Genomic DNA, 9189 nt, shown 5'->3' on the forward strand with positions numbered 1-9189 from the left:
AACAATGGATTTCTGAGAGAAGAACTGCCCTGAAGAGTGAGCCTTTCTTACCTCAGCATTCCTGTCTGGAAAGTGTGCTCAGGCCGCAGTACAGTTAGAGGAATCCAGGCAGAGCCTGGGCCCCCCCAGGAGACAAAGTCTAGAGAGCCGTGACACTAATGTCCACTGGCGCCAGAGGAGAGATGTCCAGAGAGAAAGTTCTGGAAATCTGTTTCACTCATGCTTTCAGCTGAGAACCAACCAGGGCTTGTGGTATAGGAACAACCCAAGTCTAGGGAAAGAGCCACCTACAAGGAGCAGGGGACTTGATGTTCCTCATGTACAATAGGGAACCATTCGTGTTCCCCACCAGCCGTGGTTGCAAAATTCTTAACAATCCAGCAATATATAAAAAAAGGTTAACGTCATGACTAAGTGGAGTCGATCCTAGGAATATAAGGAGAGTTTAACAGAGTAACAGACTAAAAAAGAAAAATATATGATCATCTTAATACAAGAAAAATGTTTTGACAAAATCTAGTCTCTGTTCGTGCTCTCATGCAAGCTAAGGACAGACAGCAATTTTCTCAACCTGATATGAAAGGCATCCACAAAATACCTTCAGCTGATATCATACGTAATGGCAAAAGTCTGAGTGATTTCTAAGAAAGCAGAATCCTTCTAAGATCAGGAACAAGGCAAGGATGACCTCTTTATCACTTTTGTTAAGTATTATCCTGGAGGTGTTAGCCAGTATGATAAGGAAAGAAAAAAAAAAAATACTGACAGATTAGAAAGGAAGAAGTTAAACTTCTTTATTCACAGATGACATGATCATTTATGTAGAAAATCTTACACCGCCTAAAAAAGCTACTAGAAATAATAAGGGAGTTAAACAAGTTTGCAGGATACAAGTCCAATGGAATCAACTGTATTTCTTTTTTTCTTTTTTAAAAGATTTTATTTTTTATTTGCTAGAGATAGAGTGAGAGAGAGGGAGAGAGAGAGCGAGTGCAAAAGCAGGAGGAGCAGCAACCAGAGGAAGAAGCAGGCTCCCTGCTGAGCAAGAAACCCGATCAAGGACTCAATCCCAGGACCTTGGGATCATGACCTGAGCCACCCAGGCGTCCCCAGCTGTATTTCTACATACTAGAAATAAACACTTGGAAATTGATATTTTGAAAGTAATATGATTATAATTTCAAAAATGGGAAACACTTAAGAACAAATTTGTCAAAAGATATTCAAAATCCAAATATTGAAACAATATGGAGAGAAATTAAGACCTAAATAAATGGAGAAATAGACTGTCTATGGGTCAGAAGACTGTATTGCTAAGAAGTCGGTTCTCCCCAGGGCACTTGGGTGGTGCAGTTGGATAAGCATCAGACTTTGGTTACGGCTTGGGTCCTGATCTCCGGGTCATGGGATCGAGCTACTCATTGGGCTCCACGCTCAGTGGAGAGTCTGCTTAGGACTCTCTCTGCTCCTCCCTCAGCCACTCCCTCTTTCTTTCTTTTCATAAATAAATAAATAAATAAATAAATCTTTAAAGAGAGAGAGGGAGAGAGGGGAATCAGTTCTCCCCAAAATGATGTACAAATTCGATGCAATTCCAATAAAAACCATCAGGATTTTTTGCAAGTGTGGAAATTGACAAGCTGATTTCAAAATGTACATATAAATGCAAAGGATCTGGAATAGGCAAAACACCTTTGAAAGGCAAGAACACACCTAAAGTATATATACTGCCTGATTTCAAGACTTACTATAAAGCTGCTGTAATTAAGACAGTGTGGTATTGGCATTAAAATAGACAAATCAATGAAACAAAATAGAGATTCCAGAAAAGGGCCCATGCATAGGTGGCCAACTGATTTTCAGTAAAATGAAAAAGGTGAATGGATGTTCTTTTCCACAAATGGCGGCATATGACCAAAGTGACAGCAACAACAACAAAACCTGGGCTCTTATCTCACGCCACATACAAAAATCAACCTGAAGAGGCAATAGACCTAAATATAAGAGCTAAAAACAGTAAAACTTTTAAGAGAAAACATAGAGGAGAAAATCTTCATGACTTTGGTTTTTGCCAGGATTTCTTAAACTAAAAATTACAAAAGACAAATAATGAATAAATTGGACTTCATCAAAATCATAAAGGTTTGTTCTTCCCAAAGACTCTGTTAAAAAAATGGAAAAGCTGGGACACCTGGGTGGCTCAGGGGGTTAAGCCTCTGCCCTCGGCTTAGGTCATGGTCTCAGGGTCCTGGGATCGAGCCCTGCATCGGGCTCTCTGCTCAGCAGGGAGCCTGCTTTCCCCTCTCTCTGTCAAATAAATAAATAAAATCTTAAAAAAAAGAAGAGAGGAAGAGAAAGAAAATGGAAAAGCAAGCCACAGAGGGAGAGGAAATATCTGTAAGCATATATAACCAACATAACGATGCATAACTTTGTGAATATGCTGAAAGCCACTGAGTTATAACATTTTAAAAGGATGAACTTTATGGTATGTGAATTATATCTCAATAAAGTTATGAATGAAAACAAAAAATATCCCACGAAGGGCTTGTAGCTAGAATATATAAAGAGTTCTTGCCACTCAATTACATTTTAAAAACTCAATCTGAAAAGTTGAGCAGAAGATTTGAAGAGACACAACCGCAAAGATGATACAGGAAAGGCAGGAGATCACATACCAGCGTGCTCCAGATTCCCTGTCAATAGACACAGGCAAGTTAAAACCACAAGGGGACGCCACCACCACCGCAATGGCTCCAACTTCAGTTGTCATGTTGGCTCTCAGGCAGTGCCATCAATTTGGCTCACCAGCTCCTAGCAGTCTGAAGGAGACGGTTTGCCCCACCGTCTGTCCTCCACCTACAGCTTTCAACCCAGCACCCCCAAATACCCACCGTGTTTGGGAGCTGACTTAACTGCATTTGGCTGGCCAGCACCCGGGGCAACTCTGGTGGACGACAGCCACAGCCCCTGCCGTCCAGGGACGGGTGTGGGCGAGGCTGCCCCCTGGCTGCCACCTGTTGTATCATGGGGGAAGCTTGGGGATAGAGGAAGAAGGGTAAAGAATGAAGGCGAACCAGGCAGTTTCAAGGATGTGAAGTCAGAGAGGGATTGAGGAAGAGCAAAGCGGGCAGAAGAATTTAGCAGTAGCCTGAATGGTGGTGGTGGGGTTGGAGGACAAAGTCAGGAGTGAAGATGAACCAGGGGCTGGTGTCATGCTATTCACCAAGGCAGAGAGTACAAGGAGGAGGAAGTGGCACACGGAAAGACACCAGCTACCACCTTGCAAATGTGTGGTTTGGGTGCCTGTGGGCAGCCAGGCACCCATCCTGCAGGCTGCTGGCCGTCTGGGTCCAAGCAGGCACTGTGGTGGTCCACAGAGGGAAGTGTCTGGAGAGGGCAAAGTTGCTGGGGGGTGGGGTGAGGAGGACAGAGGAGCCAGGGCCAGGTGATGAGATGCACCTATGTTAAGGGAAGACCAAGTGCTTGCAAAGGGAAATAAAAACAAGTGGCCTGTTCGCCTGCCAGCTCCTTCCTGGCTGTGACTTGAGATGGCATAAGGGAGAGAGGGGAGTGGGGGAAGACTCTGGCCTTGAAATTGGAGGATACAGGCCCTCTAGGAGGTGGCAGACAAAGTGCTCATCCCAAAGAACAAGCCAACCTGGTGTTCTAACGTCCCAATCTGATTTATTTATTTATTTATTTAGTAAGAAGTTGGACCAAATTCATATCTGCAGTCCACCAGCCCTGCTTTTTCCTTTGTCATTCCCTCCTTCATCGAGCAAGTAGTCACTGAGCTCCCTTCACCACACCAGGCATAGCTTAGTGCTGAGGATACTCGGTCCTCCTATCTTCATTCCTTGGCAACATCTCCACTCTTAAGGCTTCCAGAAGCTCCCCTCTGCTGACCTAACACGGTGCCTACTCACCCCCATGATCCCCAGCCCATCTGGCTGCCCATAGGCATGTGAGCCATGCATTTGCAAAGTGGAAGCTGGTGGCTTTCCATGGATAGCCTCCTCCTTATACTCTCTGCCTTGTGAATGATGTCAAAGCTTCAGAAACAGCCAACATAAAACCAAAGAATCACCGAAATAGTAATTAGTAACGAATTATTGTGCATACATCGAAAAAGACAATTTGCAAACTGGGAGCATTCAAACCAAAACATGGAACGAGGCTCAGGGGTATGTCGTTATAAAACAGCTTATCTTAGCGAGAAGCCATGACTGTTTATTCTTCACAGCAACTGGTTATAATATTAGAATGTTCTTAAATGATAGGAAACTGGTGAGTGGTTACTTCATATCATCCTTGGAAAACAAGTTTTGTTTATGATTTTCAGAGGCATAAGCAAGAAATGACCCAGGTCATGTTAGTCTTGCAAAATAAACTAAATGAAGCTTTGTTTGTGTGACTAAACTGGTTTTGTCCCCTCAGGAAATTTTCAAGGCTGGACTCCTTTTGGTTTTGATTGTAACAATAGCAGGATGTTGGCCCCCGGCTCATCCTCACTCCTCTCTCTCTCTCAACAAATCCATTCATTTAGGGAGTCCCATTGGTGATGTCTGTCAAGTTCTTCTTGAACCTGTCCACTTCTCTCTCTCCCTAATATCTTCCCAAGTTCAGGCCCTCTTATCTGATTGGTTCCCTCTCATTCCCCACCTATCTTCCTTCGGCCTTAAATTTCTCTACTGTGAGATATTTTTACTTGTAAGTGGCATAAACCTAAGTCAAATTGACTTAAACAAAAAATTGAGGGGCGCCTGGGTAGCTGAGTGGGTTAAAGCCTCTGCTTTCGGCTCAGGTCATGATCCTAGGGTCCTGGGATCGAGCCACGCATCAGGCTATCTGCTTAGCGGGAAGCCTGCTTCCCTCTCTTTCTGCCTGCCTCTCTGGCTACTTGTAATCTCTCTCTCCCTGTCAAATAAATAAATTTTTAAAAATTGAATTTATTGGTTTTCATAACATAAAAGTTCATGGTGGCTTCAGGCATGGCTGGATCCAGGAGATCAATCATGTCCATAGGATCTGGTCTCTCTGCTTTTTTCCCCCTCTCCTCAACTAGCATAATGGGTTGATGTCACTTTCTCCACATTGAGGCCCCCAGAAAGAGAGATTTCTTTCTTCTCTAAAGATCTAACCAAAGTCTAATGGTTAAGTGTCACTGACAATGACTGGGTTGCATGCCCATTTCTAAGCTAGTCACTGGGGCATAGGTGTGTGTGGTGTTCTGACTGGGCATATCTGGGTCACATGTCCACTCTTGAAGTTGGGCATGGGGATGGCACCATCTAAACCACGAGGACTGCAAGTAAGAGAAGGAAGATTCCGACAATCAATGTCTCTGTCCAGGTGGGTAGGCTGGACATGAAACTAGGGTCAAGAGAAACCATCACCTCTACTTTAGCAAGGAAAGCATTAGCAGCGGACGGGAAGCTGGGAAAAGGTTTGCTGAGCAAATGCAGGATTCATTTTAGTCCTTTACACAGCACATTTTCTATTTCTGTCCAATTATCATGCCGCACACGTGCCATCACACGTGTCTTCACGTAGGTGTGGGATTAACTTTGTTGTGCGTAGTACTTAATTACAGCATTGAACTCTGCTTGCTTGAGGCTTATCTGCGCAGCACACGGCACGCTCCAGAGCAAGGCTGTCCGCCCTCAGCCTGAAGTAACTAAAGAAGACCTCCTCCAGCCCCACAGTACCCTCTGCCATCCAGGGCAGTTTTGGGCTGCCCTTAGAACTAACTTCAGGATGAACTTGACTCAAACCCTCAGCCTTGGGTCAGAACCAAACCTGCCCAGTGTGGGTATTGTGGGAGTAGGGTCCCAAGATTGTGACACCCCCGCAGATCCCTGGGAGTGGGGGCCTAATGAGAGAACAAGTTGAGTGGGCTTTGAGAAATGGCTCTGGTGAATGTTAGTAGGGGCCCCTGGGAACCTTGTCCAATCAGCAGCTCCCCACCGCCCAGCCTTCTCCCTACAATTATCCGTCTGCCTTACTTGGTTAATGAGACTGTCCAGTCGTCTTGGAAAAGCTTCTCCTGGTGAGCAGGACTTGTTCCAGAGGGCTGGTGGGCCTGGTGAAGAGTGTCACATGCATAAGGGCTCGTCTGAACATGATTTACAGAAGACATCTGATCATCTGGGCTTTGGGAAAAGAGGAAGAGCAGGGACACTCCTCTTGTGTGTGTGAAGGACAGGATTTCTGGGTGATCCTTGTGGACCCGTCCAAAGAAGTCGGCTGTCCTGGGGCGCCCCCTGCTGGTCATATCCCCAAATGGCATCCAGGCGAGCTCAGGCCTCTGCTGTGTGGACAAAGGTTCAGAGGGTGGGGGCAGACCTACTCAGTGTGTCAGGCCCAGAGCTTTCCAGGCTGGCCTGGCAGTCTTCCTGGGCACAGGCAGGTGGCACCCCATGGGAGACGGCTCAGGCTTCACAGCCTCTGACAACACCCAACCACTGAACATAGAAATGTGTGCATGATGTTTTCTCCTCTCCCTCTTTTGCAGACCCTGTGAAGAGGAATGGACCAGGCTCCAGTGTGGGCCGCCACACAATGGCTGGGAACCTGTGAATGACTCTTCATCATGCGCCCACCCGTAAGATGGGGTTCAAACACGTGCTGGCTTCCCAGGGCTGTCTGAGGTGGGTCATCATAGCTGTGCCTCTGTGTATGTTCCTTGAGACAGGGCACACATGAGTGCCCTGTGAGAGCTGTGCATGTCTTCAGTGTGTGGCTGTGGCTCACAGAAAGCCACCACGAGGGTTTTCCTCCAGTGCCAGTCTGATGACCTTGCTCTCCAGGGGCCTCACCACCACCCTAGGAAAGTTCAAAGTCCAGGGGTCTCAGAGCCTTCAGACCCAACAGGGCCCTTACCAGCTGCCTTTTTTGGGTCATTCTCCAGCAAGAACCAGTGGTGCTCCCTCCCCAGGCTCCCTCTCCAAACTCCAGCTACCTCGTGCTTGTCCTGGTTCACAATGTTCTCCTGGCCGCTTACCAGCTAAGTCCTCCCATCCCCGTCTCAGTCTAGCCTGAATGTCACTTCTGCCAGGAAGCCTTCCTTTCTGATCTCCCATCAAGATAAGCTTCTCCTTGAGGAAGTCAAGGAATTCCCTCCGCCTTGCACTGCCTTAGGTGTCTGCACCTGGCTCTGTCACCCCCACTAGAGTGTGAGTGCCTTCAGGGAAGGTTCCTGTCCCCCAGCATCTGCATGGGGCTTGGCACCCAGGAGGGGCTCAGTGGGACCCGGGGGTGAAGCAAGCAGGCAGTCCTCTGGAGCCCAGCCATGATGGCATCTACCAGGGAGCCTGCTGGGCAGAGGCCAGAGACCTGCCATTCCTCTCATCTGTGGGAGGTACCCCTCCTGGTGGGGTTGTCTGTGGATTCATTCGTTCACACATTAGGGTGAGTGCTGGGTCCAGGGCCTGCTGTGAACTTTCCATGGGCGCTGCTCTTCCCCAGAAAGATACTGACGGAACCCCTCCCAGATGACTGTCACCCAGCCACAGTCAGTGGCTGCCACCCTTCCCTCTTTCCCTTCCTTCCTTACTTTTTCAGCGATCTTCAATCAGTTGTATTGAGGGATAATTCACGTGATAAAATTTACCTTTTAGCACAGTTTGAGAAGTTTTGGAAAACAAACATAGAGCATTTCCATTGTCCCCAAAAGTTACCTGGGGACTCTATGCCATTGATGCCTGCCCCCTCCCCCTGCCAGCTCTGGTCCTTCTACACTTTCTATCACGGTAGCTTTACCTTGAGTCCATCACAGAAATGGACTCATGAAGTATGTGTCCTGAGATTGGCTTTCATCATTTAGTATTTTCTTTCTGAGATTCAGTGGTGTTGCTGCGTGTGTGGGTAGTTCCCTCCTTTTTACTGCTGAGTAGTATTCCATGGGAAGGACAAACCACAGTTCGCTTAGTCCCCAGCAGAGGGAGCACTCCCCGCCTTGGGAGAGAACAATGAAAGGTCTTAAAGAACTGTGTAGATGATGTGGTTCCGGGACAAAAAGTGTGGTAGGGACCCCTTCCAGGGAGGACAGTCAGGGCAGGCCCCTCCCAAAGTCTTCTCGAATGGGGTCATTGTCTCTATTCCCAATGGGGCTGTGGAAATAATTCTTTCCCGGCTTGCATTCCCAAATCGGATCAAAAGCTTTCCCCAACCAGTCTTTTTTGATCAGTGCGTTCATTTAATTTTCTCTGTGTGTGGGTGTTCTTCTTTTTCCAATGGGCAGGTATTAAAGGTCTTTTAAAAAGCTGCATCCACTCTCCTGGATGATGCCTGTTTTTCCTGAGCCCAACAGAGAAATCGGGGCATCAGGAGCACCCCTGCTTGTCCAAATGGGTGGCAGCTACAAGGGTGTCTTTCTTTACCCTGAGTGTGCGGCCGTAGCAAGAAAGCCCCTTCACTAGCAGCCTGGAGTGTGGCCCTGCAGGAGTCAGGAGACAAAGGAACAGGACTGGAGAGACAGAGAGACCTGGATCCCTGGCTCCGGCCAGCAGTGCCCTCAGCAAGATCCTCTCGGATCTGAGTAAGTGGGGACTCATGGTTCTTAGAGAGTCGTGGGCAAGTCCCAGCTTGTACTCGCTAGTGTGTGTGGGGGGGTCCTAGCCAAGTTGTACCCCTTGTTCCAAATCTTGTACCCTTGACTGCATTAATACATTTCTTAAACAGGGAATCTTCTTTGTTTTTTGTTTTTTTTTTTGGGTATACTCTTTGATGTTTTGACATATGTCTATCTTCTGGGAAACCATCTCCATCATCTAGAGAGAACGTACCTATTGCCCCCAAAAGTTTTCTCTTGCCCCTTAGAAGTCACTTTCTCCCAACTCCCACTTTCTCCAGGCAGCCACGGGTCTGCTTTCTGTCACTATAAATTAATCGGCGCTTTCTCGAGTTTTATGTGTACCCTTGTTTTGCCCGGCTTCTTTCACTCAGAATCACAATTTTGAGATTCGTCCCGGTGTGGTGTGCTTCAGGGGTTGGGATCATCTTTGAGTTCCTGTGATAAGCCCTACTCAGTCATGGCCTGTTTTTAATCTTCTGTTAGATTTGGTTTGCTAATAGTTCCCTGAGGACATGAGCATTCGTATTCCTTGGTGAGGGCAATGAACCAAGACTTGGATCCAGAATAGACCAACCAGCTAGACAAGGGCAGTCTAGAAAAAAAAAAAATGT

The sequence above is a fragment of the Mustela nivalis genome, assembly GCF_964662115.1.
Source record: "Mustela nivalis genome assembly, chromosome: 10".
NCBI classification, from domain to species: domain Eukaryota; kingdom Metazoa; phylum Chordata; class Mammalia; order Carnivora; family Mustelidae; genus Mustela; species Mustela nivalis.